Consider the following 19,854-nt stretch of genomic DNA (forward strand, 5'->3'; position numbering starts at 1 on the left):
TGTGTGTGGGTTGACGTGGTGGGTCAGGATCTAGAATAGCCTCAAACACAGTATCAGTTTCCCCATCAGGCTTTGTTTGGCTAAGTGGTCTCAGGGAAAACTGCAAACTGGGCTAGGAAGCAGAGGGAGGTCATGTAGACTGACGGGCCTGGGTCCTAAGCCTGGATGGCAGAATGAGCTTAAATCCATAAGCAGGGCAATTTGAAAAGGCAGTGAATTGAAATGCTGTAAAGCTGCAACCCAGAAAGAAATCAAAGTGTTAAATAGTGGAGAGGTACATCATACCCATGGGTTGGAATACTCAGAGATGCATGGGTTGCAGCCTGTCCTGCCACACGCCAGACACGTGTGCATTATTAGTAGAGAGCCACAAGGTCTTCATGTAAAACACGTTGACAGATGATCTCATAAAAAATTCAGGAAAACTGGGAAAAGAACTACATTTTACAAAAGATGCTTCAGGGGCCAGCGCTGTGGCGTAGAGGCATCCCATATGGGTGCTGGTTCTGGTGCAGGCTGCTCCTCTTCCAATTCAGCTCTCTGCTGTGGCCTGGGAAAGCAGCAGAAGATGGTCCAAGTCCTTGGGCCCCTGAACCCATGTGGGAGACCTGGAGGAAGCTCCTGGCTCCTGGTTTAGGATGGGCTCAGCTCTGGCCATTGCAGCCATTTGGGGGAGTGAACCAATGGATGGAAGACCTTTCTCTCTGTCTTGCCCTCTCACTGTCTGTAACTCTACTTCTCAAATAAAATCTTTTAAATAAAATCTTTAAAAAAATCTTAAAAAAAAACTCACTGTCTGTAACTCTGCCTCTCAAATAAATAAAATCTTTTTTAAAAAAAAAAAAGATGCTTCAAAGTCTTCCTAAAACTTAGACAGTAGAGCTTAACAGTTATTTTGTATCTAATTCATACATTTTGTGTAACTGAATATTACTACCATAGAGTTTATTAATCAAAGTTGTATAGCATGTGACTCTTGTTTTTCAGGGTGCTCAGTTTTTTTTTTTTTTTAATTCTTTTGTTGCATGTACCATATCTTCAGGGGCAACCAGTTATATACTCAGTATGGTTTTACTGTGCCTTACACAAAGAGAAATTCTATACAGAATGTCCTTGCTGGGTGGGGTAATGGAGTATTTGTAGGGAACCAGACCGGAGGAACCGTGCCCCTAAGATGGCGCCGACTCCCTGCTTCCGGGTTCTTCCTCATCTCAGGGAGTTCCCGCTCTTGCTCGCTCCTTCCCGCCTTAGATTTCCCGCTCTAGCTCGCTCCTTCCCGCCTTGCCACGAGATTGTCCTATCCCCGCGCTTCTAGCCTATCACCTGATTTGTGACGTGTATTGTGCATATAAACCCTTGCTACGCGGGTGTAAGGGAAGTTCCTGCCCAGAAGAGATCGAAGCTGGATCTCCTGCTTGCCGAGCAATAAAGGAACCCCGTGCAAAGTGTTCGGTCTCTGTCTCTTGCTGGACGAGGACGGCGCCGAGCAGCTGGTGGCCCGTACGGGGAGCTTCCTCTACGTTGCCCGGTAAGTAGAAGGTAAGCGAGGTCAGTCTTACCGTCTGGGCCCCGCGAGTGAGGTATATCTCGTGGTTGGAGGGTGGACGCACCCTAAGATAGCGGACGTGTTTCCCCGCTTTAAACTGAAAGAATAGCGGACGTGTTTCCCCGCTTTAAACTGAAAGAATAGCAGACTTGTTCCCCCGCTTTAAACTGAAAATAAGATAGCGGACGTGTCTTCCCGCTTTAAACTGAAAATGGGAAATTCATCTAGCCATTCAATGTTGCTTAATCCGTTAAAAGCATTATTGCGTAGCAAAGGGATTAAGGTTTCTAAGACCACACTTGTCAGGTTCCTTGGAAGTGTTGATTTCTTTGCGCCGTGGCTCACCCACGAGGGCCAAATAACTCTTGAGTCTTGGGAGAAATTAGGAAAGGATCTCCGGCGCACAGTTAACGATCCCCAGGAACCCGATATCGACCCCGTTGTTCTCCCCTTATGGGAACTACTGCGGGCGTGCCTCCAAGAGGAGAGGTCGGTGGGAGCGGACCGCCCGACTCTTACGGCGGTTCGCGAGGCTCTCGAGGAAGTTCGTTCTCAGAGCTCGGACGGCGCCCGGGACCTCATACAATTTAAGGACACGGGATGCCAGACTTCCTCACTGGCCTCAGGCTCCGAATGTGGCTCCGCCTCCTCTGAGTCTGAGGGGGAAGGGGACGGCGATCCTAAATCCCCGCCTCCTACGTATGCGCAGCTGCGGCAAAAGTTAAAAGATGCCTGTTTACGCCCTCTAGTGCCTACGGCTCCTCCTATCGATGTCGTGCCCGCCCATCAGATTAAAGACGCAGCGCCTCCTACTGGCGGTCATGTAGGCGTGCCTCAGCCCCATCTAACACCCGTGCCGCCATGGCCATTAAACGTCCCAAATGTGCCACCTTTTTCAGGCAGACAGTTTCATCAACAAGCCTGGAAACAGTTGCGAACTGGCGCTCCCGCTGCCCCCGCTCAGGCTTACCCTGTTTTGGCTTTGGGCACGCGAGAGGCCCGGCACGAACCATTGGACATGACAGTATTAAAACAACTTAAGGCTGCGGTCCATGACTATGGACCCACAGCCCCATTCACATTGTCACTCCTTGAATCAGTCGGCCAGTCCATTTTAACACCTAGCGACTGGACCCAATTGGCTCGGGCCTGTTTAAGTCCAGGCGGCTTTCTTTTGTGGCAATCTATGAATACAGAGTGCTGTCATGACCAGGCAGATGAAAATGCTGAGGACGGCCACCCTACGTGGAATGCTGATATGCTTTTAGGGCGTGGACCTTATCAGGCTGACCAGACCCAATTCCCTAGACAAGTATACAGGCAAATTTCCAACTGTGCCCAACGTGCGTGGAGGCAGGCGTCCAATCCAAGTGACTCAGCTAGCCACCTCACCAAGATCGTTCAGGGCACGGCCGAACCCTTCGCTGATTTTGTCGCTCGCATACTTGAGGCTGCGTCGCGTATTTTCCCTTCCGAGGTTGACGTTCAGCCACTGGTCAAACAAATTATTTTTGAGCAGGCTAATAAAGAGTGCAAAAACATTCTTCGACAATATAGACATAAATCTCTGGACTCCTGGTTAAAATACTGCAGAGATACCGGTGGGCCACTTACTAATGCGGGCCTAGCTGCGATGCTGGCAAAAGTCAAAGAAAACAGTCCAAAATCTAAATCGACCCGACCCCCCATATCTTCAGGACTTTGCTTCCAATGTCATCAACCGGGTCACAGAAAACGCGATTGCCCCAATCTCAGCCATGGGTATTCCACGGCACAGCCTTCAGGCATAGAGCCTTGTCGCCGTTGCCGCAAGGGCCCTCATAGGGCAGAGGTATGCCGTTCTGCTTTCGATATCGATGGCAACCCACTTACAGGTAGCGCCCAGGGGCCAAAAAACGGCCAGAGGGGGCTCCCCAACCCAGCGAGGAGCCCCCAAAATCAAATCTACTCTCAGGTTCCACCTCCCGTGTCTGCGCTACACCCAGTGCACCCTCAGCCCGTGCCACTCACGGGTCCGCAGGCCTGGACCTCCGCGCCACCTCCCCTCTCCTCTTAACTCCGGAGATGGGGGTACAATTAGTGGAGAGCGACTGCTCCGGTCCTCTGCCCCCGGATTCGGTTGGATTAGTGTTGGGTCGGTCCTCCGCCGCCCTCCGAGGGCTAGCTGTGATCCCCGGGGTAGTTGACTCTGATTTCACTGGTAAAGTAAAGATCATGGTTCAGGCCCCTCAGGGACCTTTAGTAATCAATCCTGGAGACCGTATCGCACAAATGTTATTACTGCCCAGTCTTCACTCTTTAATCCCAGCTAAAAACCACGTTCGCGGCGCTGGTAACTTTGGGTCCTCTGGCATTAATTTTACCGGCTTACATATGCTTTTAAATGAACGTCCCACTTTAGTGTTGCAGATCAATGGCAAGGACATTAAGGGACTTTTAGACACAGGAGCCGACAAATCCATTATAGCAACAAAGGACTGGCCTAGTACATGGCCTACAAATGTGGCGGAACAAACCTTGCAAGGACTTGGTTTTGCTCATTTCCCAAAAATCAGTGCAGCCTTGTTGTCATGGCAGGATAGCGAGGGTCATAGAGGACAGTTTTCTCCATTCATTTTACCTCTACCCATTTCCCTTTGGGGGAGAGACGTCCTGGCCGAAATGGATGTTGCTTTGGTCACCACTTCCCCTGCAGTACGATCTATGCTACAAAATATGGGTTACGTCCCAGGCAAGGGACTCGGTGTCCAGCTCCAGGGCCACCCTTCCCCCATTGAGCCAAAACAAAGACCAAGTAAAGTTGGCCTGGGTTTTTCCTAGGGGTCACTGTTTCGCCTCCTAAACCAGTGGAGCCTTTACCCATCTCGTGGCTAACGGACGTACCCGTCTGGGTTCCACAGTGGCCCCTATCTCAGGAGAAACTGGAGGCAGTCAACACTCTGGTCTTGGAGCAGGTCAACGCTGGTCATTTGATCCCATCCACCTCTCCATGGAATACGCCTATTTTTGCCATCCGCAAAAAATTAGGTCAATGGAGACTCTTACATGATCTTAGGGCAGTCAACGCACAGATGCAGCCTATGGGCCCTGTGCAACGTGGTCTTCCTCTGCTTTCGGCACTTCCCAACCAATGGCCTGTTATTGTAATAGATCTTAAGGATTGTTTCTTTTCCATTCCATTGGACAAAAAGGATACCCCACGTTTTGCTTTTACTGTCCCCACCCAGAACCAGGAACAACCGGACAAGCGTTGGGAGTGGACAGTCTTGCCTCAGGGTATGACTAATAGCCCCACCATGTGTCAAGTCTATGTAGCCCAAGTACTAAAACCTCTTAGAGACCGATATTCCGACTGCAGGTGCCTACATTATATGGACGACCTACTGTGTGCAGCCCCCACAGCAGAGAGGCTCCTGGCCTTATACAGTACACTCCAACAAGTGCTGGAAGGGGCAGGGCTGCATATTGCACCTAATAAGGTGCAATTGTCGTCTGTAGTTTCTTATCTTGGGGCTATAGTCGCCCCTACTCAAATTAGACCTCAAAAAATTCAAGTAAAAATCAATGCTATCTCCACTCTAAATGACTTACAAAAACTTTTAGGGGATATCAATTGGATTAGGCCCTACCTTAACATTCCTAATGCTGCATTGCAGCCCCTCTTTAATATACTTAAAGGAGACCCGGATCTTGCTTCCCCCCGAACCTTCACCTCTGAGGCCAAACAAGCACTGTCAATTGTCAACGATGCCCTTAGTAAAGCTGCCCTAAAACGTTGGGACCCTGCGGGAGACCTTACTCTTTGGGTCCTCGACACCCTTAAACAGCCCACCGCGGTCCTATGGCAGGATGGGCCTCTCCTCTGGATCCATCCCTCAATGTCATCTACTAGATCTATTAGTTACTATCCCGTGGCAGTGGCGGAGATAACTCTCCTAGCCATTCAGAGGGCTATCCAACATTTTGGACGCGAACCATCCACCATTGTTGTCCCCTATTCCATGGAACAGGTACGTGTGCTAATCGCTTGTACTGATGCTTGGGCGGTTTTAGTCTGCTCCACTTCCGCAACTATTACAAACAAAACACCCTCTGATCCTTTGCTAACCTTTGTTCAGTCTCACCCAGTTATTTTTCCAAAGTCCACATCCCAAAAGCCCTTACAGGGAGCCCCAGTAGTGTATACCGACGGTTCTAAAACAGGAGTCGGTGCATATGTTGTTTCAGGATCTGTGCCAAAAACATTCCAATTCGCTACTAACTCCCCCCAGGTAACTGAACTTCTTATAGTTAACCAAGTCTTCTCTGATTTCCCCGGACCTGTCAATATTGTGTCTGATTCACGCTATGTGGTTAATTCTGTGTCTATCCTTGAGGCCGCAGGACTAGTCAATTCTTCATCCTCCGTAGCGACAGTTTTCCTCACCCTGCAAAAATCTATTTGGAATCGGTCTGCTCCTTTCTTTATTACTCATATTAGAGCTCATTCTTCCTTACCTGAACCCATGACCACAGGCAATGCTATAGCTGATCAAGCCACACGCCCCATTTGGATACTCCAATTTTCTTCCCCAGAAGAGCAGGCTATCCAGTTTCATTCAGAGTTCCATGTAAACGCAAAAACCCTTGCCGCCAAATTCGGTCTTTCTCGTGCTGCCGCTCGCGATATTGTTCGCCATTGTGCCGCATGCCCTACTTTAACCCCTGTGCCTTCGGTGGGGGTTAATCCCCGAGGATTACTACCAGGACATATCTGGCAGATGGATGTCACCCACATATCCGAGTTTGGGACCTTAAAGTATGTTCATGTGTCAGTTGACACCTGTTCCCAAGTAATTTTTGCTTCTCTGGAGACGGGTGAGCGTACCACCCATGTCATTAATCACTGCCTTGCTGCATGGGCAGCCTGGGGCAAACCAAAAACTTTAAAAACAGATAATGGTCCTGCATACACAAGTAAATCATTCCAAGATTTCTGCACCCGTATGCAGGTACAACATAAAACTGGAATCCCTTATAACCCTCAGGGACAGGCCATAATTGAAAGGGCTCATCGAACCCTCAAGGCTTTTCTCTTAAAACAAAAGGAGGGAATTGCCACGGGCAAAACCCCTCGAATGCGCCTCTCCCTTGCACTGTTTACTATAAACTTTTTGAATTTGACAGATCATTCTATGTCCCCCGCTGAGAGACACATGTTAAAGGAGCCATCTTCACGAGGCTATGTCCGTTGGAAAGATGTCCTCACGGGAAAGTGGTACGGCCCGGATCCGGTATTATGCTGGAACCGAGGCGCGGTCTGTGTCTTCCCACAGGAATCTGGAAGAGAACCTCTCTGGATACCGGAAAGATTGGTCAGAAAAACAGCCCCGCCGCCACAAGATACACCTCTATCACCTACGGACGACATCTCCCCCGAGATAACCGAGATTACCACGCTCTCACAGGACGACAAATTGCAACAAAACAACGAGACGTCCCTGTGTACTTCGCTGGGTGAGCTCCTTCATCAACAACAAGTTGGAGAGCGTCAGACATCAGTTCCGCGCGGCAGCGTATGCTGCTCTCCATCACCGTGATCCGGATGCATATGCCATGCTGGCTCGCATGACTTATGACCGGGTCCATACCAGCGATTAAAACCCTCGTCCCCCCATCCCTACTCACGCCTCACATATGGACAATGCCTCCATCAGGCACACACCTTCCTCGAGTTGTCTTGTTCCCCCTCTCATTCATTGGGCTGTATCACCCATCCCTGACGGGGAGCGAAAACTGGGTATGCGAGACCAAAGGTACTGCAGCAGGAGTCCACCCGGGGGTTCCGGGGGTCCTGGGAGAGCATATGCATATGCATGCAGGTTCAATTCCCAGCCTGCCCCAGCAAAAGGGAATAAAAACTGATCCCTAACGGAGACATCAGGGGTTGTGGCCAGGCCCTTGAAGTTCCGTAACTAACGGATCACAAGCACGCTGGGTATGCACCTCTACTCTCTGCCTAGTAAATATTCTCCCGGCCCTCATGAGCCAGGGCCGTCGGGGATGTGATTTGTGCAAAAACAAAAGGAGGGAGATGTAGGGAACCAGACCGGAGGAACCGTGCCCCTAAGATGGCGCCGACTCCCTGCTTCCGGGTTCTTCCTCATCTCAGGGAGTTCCCGCTCTTGCTCGCTCCTTCCCGCCTTAGATTTCCCGCTCTAGCTCGCTCCTTCCCGCCTTGCCACGAGATTGTCCTATCCCCGCGCTTCTAGCCTATCACCTGATTTGTGACGTGTATTGTGCATATAAACCCTTGCTACGCGGGTGTAAGGGAAGTTCCTGCCCAGAAGAGATCGAAGCTGGATCTCCTGCTTGCCGAGCAATAAAGGAACCCCGTGCAAAGTGTTCGGTCTCTGTCTCTTGCTGGACGAGGACGGCGCCGAGCAAGTATTTACTGCACTGTTAGGTGATGGTACACAGAGCATGTCCCAGGGCACTCCTGTGCTTAATTACCCAACCAAAGAGATCTAGAGTATTTATGTTGTACTGTAATGGGGGGTTCTGTCTGGACAATTAAGTGTTTGATTTGTTTTCTGAAGTGATGGGAACCTATTTTTCTAAACAACATGCTAAATCAACTTTATACATTAAAAAAATACTCAGTTATGATGTCCACTTTCCTCCAATGTGATTTGCAGTTTCAAAGCAATCCGGATCAAAAATTTCAGAAAACTTTTTTTTTCTTTCTTTTTTTTTTTTTTTGCTGGCTCTAAAATTTGTATGAAAATGCAAAGAACCTAAACATAATCTTGAATAATAAGAACAAGATCAGAAGATTTACAAATTCAAGATGGTAATATTGCATTACAGAAGACTCCCTCTTTAACATATATAGGCACACCCCTCCAAAGGCTACGAGGTGAGGCAGAGAAATCCACCCATGCTGACGGCTGCTTGAGCGCAGCATCTTTGACCTTTCTAAGCTGGGCCTCTCCTTGCTCTTGTCCACCACCCACACAAAGCGGGTGGTTTCCAGCCCCACACTGAATATGACTGCTCCTCGCTACACAACAGCATGCGGTTACCTTATGCCTAGCCTCAAGGAGAGCTCTGGGACTGTGTTGCCTTTTGTTATTTAAAGAAATGAAAAGACTTCCCATTGATTAAATTGCGTGTTGAACTCTCTCCAACATTTTTCTTACCCTGTCATCAGGAAGATTAATCTAATACAGTTTCAGTCCTGTAGGTTAAAATCTCCAGTTTCCTAAATTCAAATTTCTGAAAATGCTAAAGGCTCCTAGACTATTAGAGAACACATAGGACATTTATTATGTGCTCTTGGCTTTAAACTAATCTGAAGGAGGACCATTATCATCCCTGTCTCACAGATATTAAACAGAAAAAAATATATATACTTCTCAGAACATGGTAGGAATTGGGAGTAGAAGCAGAGAATCTGATCTGAACTTGCATAGATTTTTTTTATTTTATTTTTTTCCCAGGCAGAGTTAGTGAGAGAGAGAGAGACAGAGTTATAGACAGAGAGAAAGGTCTTCCTTCCGTTGGTTTGATATCGGACAAGACCCCCTAAAATTCACACTAAACCGTGGCCCCTTAAAGTTCCATAGAAATGCTAGCCAGGGTGCCACATGTACTACCAAAATTTGGGGCGCCTTATGATTTTACCACGGGCTTATTACTAAATCCCCAATATTAATAAGTCCAAGAGGGTTCTTGCCTAATATTTAGAGAAGAATTCTAAATACCGGCACAAATAAACGAGGCAGCATGGTACGTTTTAAGCTTTTATTTAGTAGGAAAGATGCATAGGAGAGTAAGAGCTTTATTTAAGAAAAAGAGGTAATTAGGGGTTCATACCGAGCACCAGGAACCAGCCACGTGGAAGAGCATCTAGGCCAGGATGCCCAGAGCACATGGCCCGAAGGCCATGCGCCCTGGAGGCGTGGGGCTACAGCAAGCCCCTTCCTAGCAAGACGCCAGGGAAAAAGAGCAGGCTGGGCACACTGTGCCCCAGGCTTTTAACCCACTCCAAAGGGGAGTGGTCAATTAACCTGATTGGCTGGTGGGCACCCCGGTAAGGTCAGGTAGGGGAATGAAGCCACACAAGGGCATGGCCAAGGCATCAGGTAGGAGCATGAGGTCACACAGGGGCGTGGTCTTCCAGTTCACAAATCCGATCAACTCCAACCTGTATGCCTGCCTACTTCATTCCCCCCTCAGAGACTCCAGACCTTAATCTTAAGGGGATGTTGATGGGCGTTGAGTCTCCATCTTCTGTAGCTACTTCCTGCTGATTAGGGGCGCAGACCCTGCCTGTTCTCGGTCTGGGAGTCTCTGCCTATCTCATCTAATGAGTTCACTTTACGAGCTGGATCTCCTTCAGTCACCGCCATTCTCACTGTCTCCTGCATGGTCATTATTATTTTTAGAAGTTGCTGGGTTCTGCTGGGTTATTTTAGATATAAATGAAGGTCCATTGTAACTTTGGAGTGACCGTGGGAGTCCAAAGCGTGGCACGATGTCTTTTAACATGGCTTTAAGCACCTTGTGTGCTTTCTCCGTTTGGGTTGAAAAGGCCTCTATCCATCCTGTAAGAGTAACAATAAAGACTAGGAGGTACCTGTAATTACTAATTGGGAGCATATTGGTAAAATTAACCTGCCAATCTACACCTGTCTGTTCCCCTCCTCTGCACAGGAGTCAACAGGGGAGGTGGCCTTACATGGGGAGGGTTATTCTGTAAACACAGTGGCCAAGAGCGAGTCATTTCCTTTATGACTGTATTTAGTCCCTTTCCTCCAAAAGCTCGGGAGACCAGTTGTACTAAGGTATCTCTTCCCAAGTGGGTAGAGTTGTGTATCTCCTTTATAATTTTTCATTGAGTGGCCATTGGTAGCATAATTATGATTTAGCATTCACCATCCATTTGCATTTTTAGTATAGCCTCGCTGTTGGGCCCATTCAACTCAGGCTCCATATAGTGTAGTTCCTTAACGACTTCCACAGATTGAGGTATAAGGGCCCTTTTCAAACTTTTCTGCGTAGCTGTTCTATCTGCTAATGCATTTCTCTGGTTAACATAATATAATTATCTCCCTTCTGATGTCCCTTGCAGTGGATGACAGCCACCTCTAAAAGCTCCAGTACTGCCTGAAATAGAGCCAGTATCTCTTTTCCATAGGATTCTATGGAACTTGGATTCCAGGATATGGATTGCAAACTTTTGTATATAGCTTTAAAAAAGGCCCTGATGCAGACTCTGTACTGAAAAGGGTAGCTACAAGAGTTATGGATTCCAGGATCTGGATCCTAAGCCTTGTGTTTGCTTAAAAGCCTCTGAAACAGACACTGTGCTGGACAGGGGAGCTACAAAGGTGTTCCAAGAAATCAAGGAGTTTTTAACAAAAACTCCAACATTAAAAATTCCCAAGCAAGCCATTCATATGAAAATCCTCTTCAGATCAGTTTCAGCTTAAATAAAAGGGACCTGACCAGGTGCTAGTGAACATGACTACTTCTGTAAAATTAGAACTAAACTTTTACCTCTTAAGTCTTCACAGGTGTATACAAAAGACATTCCTGACTATTCCTATAAGCCAATCAAGAACCTTAGAACTCGACTTCTGGGAGTAACTGACTATGCAGGGACACAGACCTTGGCAATAATTGAGACTGCTCCAACCCACAAAGCAAATTTGTTAGACAGGATAGACAGAGACTTACAGACACTGGATAGGCAGGGACTGTACTACACCCCTCATGAACAGGAAGCAATCACAGAAGAGATGAGCTGATGGCAATCAACTCCCCTTAGGACGAAGGGGATGGAGTCTCTGAGGGGGGAATGAAGTAGGCAGGTGTACTCTAGTAGGCCAGACCTACGAGATGGGACCCTGGAAAATCCAGATGCCGAATGGTTTACTGATGGCAACAGCTATATGAAGGAAGGAGTTAGAAAGACAGACAATAGAAGCCCAAGCACTACCACACAATACTTTAGCCCAAAAAGGCGGAGCTTATTGCATTGACTAAGACTTTACAACTGGGAAAAGGTCAGCAAGTTAATATAGATAGATAGATAGGTAGATTCCAGATATGCTTTCCTTGTGCTACATGCACACACAGCAATCTGGAAAGAGAGGGGCTTACTGACCCCTGTTAAATATGGAAAAGAGATACTGGCTCTACTTCAGGCAGTACTGGAGCTTTTAGAGGTGGCTGTCATCCACTGCAAGGGACATCAGAAGGGAGATAATTATATTATGTTAACCAGAGAAATGCATTAGCAGATAGAACAGCTACGCAGAAAAGTTTGAAAAGGGCCCTTATACCTCAATCTGTGGAAGTCGTTAAGGAACTACACTATATGGAGCCTGAGTTGAATGGGCCCAACAGCGAGGCTATACTAAAAATGCAAATGGATGGTGAATGCTAAATCATAATTATGCTACCAATGGCCACTCAATGAAAAATTATAAAGGAGATACACAACTCTACCCACTTGGGAAGAGATACCTTAGTACAACTGGTCTCCCGAGCTTTTGGAGGAAAGGGACTAAATACAGTCATAAAGGAAATGACTCGCTCTTGGCCACTGTGTTTACAGAATAACCCTCCCCATGTAAGGCCACCTCCCCTGTTGACTCCTGTGCAGAGGAGGGGAACAGACAGGTGTAGATTGGCAGGTTAATTTTACCAATATGCTCCCAATTAGTAATTACAGGTACCTCCTAGTCTTTATTGTTACTCTTACAGGATGGATAGAGGCCTTTTCAACCCAAACGGAGAAAGCACACAAGGTGCTTAAAGCCATGTTAAAAGACATCGTGCCACGCTTTGGACTCCCACGGTCACTCCAAAGTTACAATGGACCTTCATTTATATCTAAAATAACCCAGCAGAACCCAGCAACTTCTAAAAATAATAATGACCATGCAGGAGACAGTGCATCTTTCCTACTAAATAAAAGCTTAAAACGTACCATGCTGCCTCGTTTATCTGTGCCGGTATTTAGAATTCTTCTCTAAATATTAGGCAAGAACCCTCTTGGACTTATTAATATTGGGGATTTAGTAATAAGCCCGTGGTAAAATCGTAAGGCGCCCCAAATTTTGGTAGTACATGTGGCACCCTGGCTAGCATTTCTATGGAACTTTAAGGGGCCACGGTTTAGTGTGAATTTTAGGGGGTCTTGTCCGATATCAGGTTCACTCCCCAAATGGCTGCCATGGCCGGCGCACTGCGCCGATCCGAAGCCAGGAGCTGGGTACTTCCTCCCGGTCTCCCATGCGGGTGCAGGGACCCAAGCACTTGGGCCATCCTTCGCTGCCCTCCTGGGCTACAGCAGAGAGCTGTGGTGGGAAGAGGCGCAACCGGGACTAGAACCCCGGGTGCCGGTGCACAGGAGGAGGATTAGCCAAGAAAGCCACGGCGCCGACCATAGATTTTTCACATCATGTGTTCACAAGAAGTCTGATTGTTATTCAGCTCACTCTCTTTGGGTGTGAGGTTTCAGGCCTGATTTCCTTCTGTGCCCTCCCCGCAGAGTCAACTAGGGAAATGTGTGTGGACCAGCTCTGCCGATTAGAGCGAACATGAGTGTCTGGGCTTCCAGACACATGCAAAGACTTACTTCTCAATCGTCTTGTTGCATGGTAAGACCTGCTAAAATGTCTGATTTTGTGTGTTCCTATATTATAATATTCTAGTCAAATAAACCACATGTGGCTGGAACGAATTTGACAGCTTCTGAAAGAGATTAAAAGGTCAATCAATTGATCAATTTGAGGATTTAAAAAAGAAGATTGTAAATTGAGGATTTACAATAGCTTTGCTGGTAATCAGCCATAGTATACAAAAATAGGGAAGAATGAGTCTTTAATGGCCATTTTTTTTTTCTTAGGGATTGCCACCTGGACATGATCAAAGGCACTTATTCTTTTGCATTCCGACCTAACTGTAGGATAGTTTCTATATAGGATAACGTGGGGCAGATGTTTGGCAAAGCAGTTAAGACACCTGTAACTCATATGGGGTGCCTGGTTTGGAGTGTCAGCTCTGCTCCTGATTCTAGTTGCCTGCTAATCTGTATCTGGGGAGGCAGCAGGCAATGACTCAAGTAGCTGAGTCCTTGCCTCCCACATGGGAGACCAGGATGGAGTTCCCACATCAGGGGAGCGAACCAGTGAATGGGATCTTTCGATCTCTCTCCCTGTCTGCCTTTCAAATAAGTAATTTTCAATGAATAATGCATCTTCATTTCAAGGAGCCAAGATCTAGATCGTTTAATGATTAGTCCTAGCTTGTCTAATTCTAGTGCCTGAGAAAACCTGAATGGAGACTGATCAAATTTAGTGAGTGCTGCTACTTCTGTTTCCAAGTCTGATTGCACACAAGCTAGATGGTGACACTAGGGTCTTCAGATTAATATGGTTTGTGACTCTTGGGACCATAGCCATTTCCGGTTAAAATAATGTCGACGTTCCGCTTTAAACTGCACCCACGAGATCTTTCCCCTGTAACAAGCAATGGAACACGGACATGCCGGCAGTAGCCTTGACTGGCCCGGGACGGAAGTTCATGTAAGGATAACGAGGAATGGCAGAACATGCCATCCCTCCAATGCCATTTTGGCACAAGGAGAATTCCTTGGAGCCAAAGGCACTTGAAAAATCGCAGACTCAAGGAGGGCTGTGTCAAATCCAGCCCCTTCTCCGGCAGCGCGGATCTGTCAGCTGCCCCGACACAGCTGAGCTCCTCAGAAGATGCCTGGGGCTCCCTGCGGCTCTGGCCTTTCCCGCCTCCCCACCCCCGGTGCAGATCTGGGTACTCCCCTGTACCTGCGCCTCCCCAGCGCGTGCCAAGCAGTCCGGCGCCCCGGCAGGCTGCCTCCGGCTAATCCCGGGGGCGCGGCTGGGAGCAGCCCCTCGCCAGGGCCCCGCCCCTCCACAAACCCTTTGTGATCCCATAGCCCCGGGCCCTCAGCACAAGCAGGTGCACACTCTGAGGGAGGGGACTAGCATCGTCTCCTTTGCAACCCGAGTCCCTAGCCCAGCCGCAGAGGCCTCCTAGCCTGGGGAACTCCTTCCTGCTTGGGGGCCGGGGCGCCCTGCCTGTGTGCCTTTAACCCACGGCGGGGTGACCGCCGGGCCTCCACAGAACCAGCGGTCACAGCCGGTCCAGGGAGGCCTCCAGGGCCTCCTCGGAGCCCGGCTGGGGATGGCGCAGCCTCAGCTCCCCGCCTTCGCTCCGCCCCCTCCGGCTCCCCCGAGGCCCGCGAGGGGCGGGGCGCGCGCGGTCGTCATGGCAGCGCCGCCGCCGCAGCCGCTGCGGGGGCTGGCAAGGTGAGAGCAGCATGGGGAGCAACCCGGAGGACGTCGCCCCCGGCCCGGCCGGGTCCCCCAGTGTCACCCCCACTGCGGACTCTTCTCCGGCTTTGGCCCAGTCGGGCGAAGAGGGTAAGAAGTAGGGTGCCCCTGGGCGCCAGGCCGAGTCCTTGGAGCGGGCGCGGTGGAGAGAGCCTCAGCTGTGCCCAGGTTTTGGGGCAGCCCCAAACGCGGGCTGGGAGGGGGCCCTGGCGCGGGGTGCAGCGCGGGCCGTCCTGGTAATCGAGGGAAGGTGTGTCAGTGGCTTTGCTGTCTCGGGGAGGGGACGCTTCTCTCGGCCCCTTTGCAGGGTAGCCCCTGAGAGCGGGCCCCAGGTGAGCGAGAGAGCTCCCAGGGCGTCCCGCCCTGGCTCCGCTCTCGACCACTCTGTTTTAAATATCTTTGCGACCGAGAAATCACTGACAAATTAAGCGTAGCCTGAATGTCGGCCCCAGCAGCTGCTCCCCCCCACTCCAACCGCCCCGCTCCAGTTTTGGATGCTTGCTTGGAAGTCTGTGTGTGTTGAGGAGGGTGGGCCTTGGCCCGAGGGTTGGGATGCCCCTGTCCCACCTCGGAAGGCCTGACTTCAGTTCCAGCTTCCCTCTGAGGGGAAGGATCACCTGGAGGGCAGCAGGTGATGCCTCAAGGAGTTGAGGCCCTGTCACCCACGCGGAGGGTCCGGATTGAGCTCCTGGCTTCAGCTTCACCCAGTCCCAGCTTTTTCGGGCATTTGGGAGTGAACCAGCAGATGGAAGCTCTGTCTGTCTCGAAGCCTTTCAAATAAGCAAAATAATTTAAAAAAAATAAATGAAGGTGTTTGTAGGTATGAAACTGTTCTCAGGGCCTTACTTAATCCTTAGTGCACCTGGGAGATGGGCATTGCTGTGCCCTGCCTTTTGTGTGTGCAGAAATGTAAGTATTTTACTCCAAGTTACAAAGTGCAGATTCCCTGGATGGAGCATCCAAGTGTGACTGTCAGCCCTTGGATTTCCCAGAAATTAGCTGTTCCCAGATGGAATAGTTTGGAGGGAACTATCTCCAAAATGAGCCCCCCCCTTTTAAAAAATGTTTATTTATTTGGAAGAATTATACATGAGAGAGAAGGAGAGGCAGAGAGAGAGAGAGAGAGGGCTTCCATCGGTTGGTTCACTCCCCAGATGACAGCAATGATGCCCAGAGCTGCGCCCATCCAAAGCCAGGAGCCTCTTCCCGGTCCCCCATGTGGATGCAGGGACCCAAGGACTTGGGCCATCTTCTACTGCTTTCCCAGGCCACAGCAGAGAGCTGAATTGGAAGAGGAGCAGACGGGTCTAGAACTGGTGCCCATATGGAATGCTGGCGCCGCAGGCAAAGGATTTTAACCTACTGCACCACGGCGCTGCCCCCAAAATGAGCCCCTCTTCTGTAGATTTTTAAACACACTGCCAGAGGTGTGACTGAAAAAATCTGGCTTAGATTCTTGACAGTTTCCTGCATAGCTGGGTTATTCTCTACTTTTTGCTTTACAATTTTAAAATGCCTTATTGTTTTCCCTCTAATGTTAATATAGTATGGGAAGTAAATTACTGGTACCCTAAAATCCTGACATAAAATACAAAAAGTGAATTTTTAATCAGAAGGCAAGCAGCAGAAACATACAGCAGCTACTTACATTTTCTTTTTTTAACTTGAGACAAATAGCTCCTACCTGCTGGTTCACTTCCTGGACATTGCCTGCAACTGCCAGGGCTGCGAACACATCTAGATCTCCCACGTGGAGGGCGGAACGAGCCATCACTCCTGCCTCCCAGGAAGTGCATGCCTCCCAGGAAGCTGGAGTCAGCAGCTGGATCCCAGAACTGAACCCAGGCACTCTGACGTGGGGCATGGCCTTCTCAACCTTTAAGCTAAATTCACACTTCCCGAAACTTGAATACTTAAACTCAACAGCTAGCAAAGCAAGAATAGTCTCATAACTTTCTCTACCATATTTCCCTTGCAATCTGTTCCTTTATTTATAAGTCACAAAAATGAGTTGTATGTCAGGGGAGTGTTGTGGCCAGCATGGAATCTCCGTGCGTGCGATTCTCAGTCCTTCTCTTCTTTGTATCAGGGAAGGTGGTTAGCCAGGAGGGGCACAGGGAGCCCAGTGGGAGCTCAGCTCCAGCTTCTGCTTGAGATCTGCTGTGCTTGCTGTGTTTCCTGGCCAGGATGCCAAGGCAGCATTTTCTAGATTGCATTCCAAGTGAGCCATGGTTGCCTGAATCTGAGAAAGGCAAGGTTCATGTCACTCCTTCACGCCAACCTCAGCTATCTGAAGTGCCTGCATACGGGCGTGTTTTAAATATCCTGAGATGTGTGGGAGGTAGGGCTCTGCCTAGCTTTGTTTAATTTAACACTTCTCAAATTGAAAATAAAACTCATTCTATTTGGAACATCTTTTATCTTTAGAATATTAATCTCTTTTTTAAATTTTTTAATTTTTAATTTTTATTTTTTGACAGGCAGAATGGACAGTGAGAGAGAGAGAGAGAAAGGTCTTCCTTTGCCGTTGGTTCACCCTCCAATGGCCGCCGCGGTTGACGCGCTGCGGCCGGCGCACCGCGCTGATCTGATGGCAGGAGCCAGGTGCTTCTCCTGGTCTCCCATGGGGTGCAGGGCCCAAGCACTTGGGCCATCCTCCACTGCACTCCCTTGCCACAGCAGAGAGCTGGCCTGGAAGAGGGGCAACCGGGACAGGATCGGTGCCCCGACCGGGACTAGAACCCGGTGTGCCGGCGCCGCAAGGCGGAGGATTAGCCTAGTGAGTGGCGGCGCCGGCCTAGAATATTAATCTCTTACACAACCCTTTTTGGGAAATACTGTTCTATTGTATTTGTTAGATACACAAAAATTTCCTTAAGTAGGTAAAGGCTTTCATTATGTACATCCATCCACATGTCAGGTAATATGCTGGCATTGTAAGCTTTCAGAGACTAAGGGCATGGGAAAACTGCATTTGGTTATTATTTTTTTGACAGGTAGAGTTATAGATAGTGACAGAGAGAGAGACAGAGAGAAAGGTCTTCCTTCCGTTGGTTCACTCCCCAAATGGCCGCCACAGCCAGCGCTGCGCTGATCTGAAGCCAGGAGCCAGGTGCTTCTTCCTGGTCTCCCATGTGGGTGCAGGGGCCCAAGCACTTACGCCATCCTCCACTGCCTTCCCAGGCCACAGCAAAGAGCTGGACTGGAGGAGGAGCAACCAGAACTAGAACTTGGCACCCCTATGGAATGCTGGCTCCGCAGGCGGAGGATTAGCCAAGTGAGCCACGGCGCTGGCCCCACATTTTGTTATCTTAAAAAAGAATGTCAAACTATAATGAAAGATTCAAGTTTTGTTTAAAAACACACATACACATATACAAGAACAGCAGGAAGTGCTGCAAGGCCTCAGCTGTGGCTGTGGTTGGCTGGGGGAGTACTGTTGAGCATGTGTTTTCTTATATGGAAATTTCCAAACTGGAGTAAGCATGTGTGTTAAATGTATTTATAAAACGTTTTTCTTAAAGATATAAGACAAATTTATTTCTTTCATTTTAAATACAATGTTCCTTGTCCTAAATCTTGGTCTGCAGATCTGCTTAGCAAACTCTTTAATTCATATAGTGCAGAAATCCACTCAGCAAAAGACATTTCTTTTTATTTATTTATTTATTTATTTGAAAGTCAAAGCTAACAGAGAGAGGAGGAGAGACTATCTTCCATCCTCTGGTTCACTTCCCCAAATGGCTGAAGCCAGGAGCCAGGATTTTCTAACTGGTCTCTCACACGGATGCAGGAACCCAAACACTTGGGCCATCTTCCACTGCTTTCCCAGGCCACGGCAGGGAGCTGGATCTGAAGTGGAGCAGCTGAGACTTGAACCTGTGCCCATCAGGGATGCCGGCACCACCATAGGCGCAGGCTTAACTTGCTGTGCCACAGTACCGGCCCCATCAAGACATTTCTAAGATGCAGTTACTTAGAGAAGATGGCGCTTTTAAAACATACAAACAAAAACCCACAACAGATTAGTCAGTGAGAGCTCTGAGCATTGATTCTTAAAAAGACATACACGAAAAGATGGAAGGAACGAAAATAACAGTGACCAGCCTATGCTTCTAAGAAAAGCAACAGAACACGTGGGCCTTGCCAAAGATGCGTTTTAAGTAGTATTTTAAGAGTGTTAAGGAAAGGTGTGCATGTAATAGAGAAAGGAGACCTCTGCTCCTGCTTTGCTTTATTGAGAACTGAATGTGGGAAAATCACTTTTAGAAAAAGGAAGTGGAAGATCCCAGGCATGGGAAGAGCTTCTGTGAGCCAGGCCTCCCCTGGGTGTGAAAAACCAGTTCCGTTCCAAGGTGTTGCCAAGCTGGGATGTTCTGGAGGGTGTCCAGGAGGCTTGTGGGAACAGGTGATCTTTCAGATCACTTTAGAGTTAGACTGTCAGATAAAATTGGCTTTATTTGAAGCTGTTTTGAGAGCCTGAGTTACTCTAGCCCAATAAGGCACAGTGGAAAAGCTGTGGAGCCAGTGATTCTGTGCTCTGCCCCAATTAGCTGTGTGATATTGAACAAAATGTTTTGTTTTTCTGGACATCACTTTCCTCAGCTACCTAACCTGCCTCATAACAGAGATGAGTGCTTCTCTTCAGGTCGTTTCTCAGTTAGGGTGCTGACCTGAATCCCCTCAGCGGGTGCTTCCATGACCCTCATTCTACAGCTAGCATTTTTATTCCCTTTCCCATTACTTTTATTTCTTTCCTCTTCTTCTATCCTGAAATTCTGCCTGCTTTTCTTCCCCACCCCAATGACACCCAAACACTCACATCTTTGAAAGAGGGTTTTTTTTTTTAAAGCTTCTGGGATAATTTATATGTGATGATGGATCCATTTATTTTTTCAAAAGCTCTGGAGGCTCTTGCCAACCTCCAGGAAGATTATTATA

This window comes from Lepus europaeus, chromosome 2 (assembly GCF_033115175.1).
Source record: "Lepus europaeus isolate LE1 chromosome 2, mLepTim1.pri, whole genome shotgun sequence".
Lineage (NCBI taxonomy): Eukaryota > Metazoa > Chordata > Mammalia > Lagomorpha > Leporidae > Lepus > Lepus europaeus.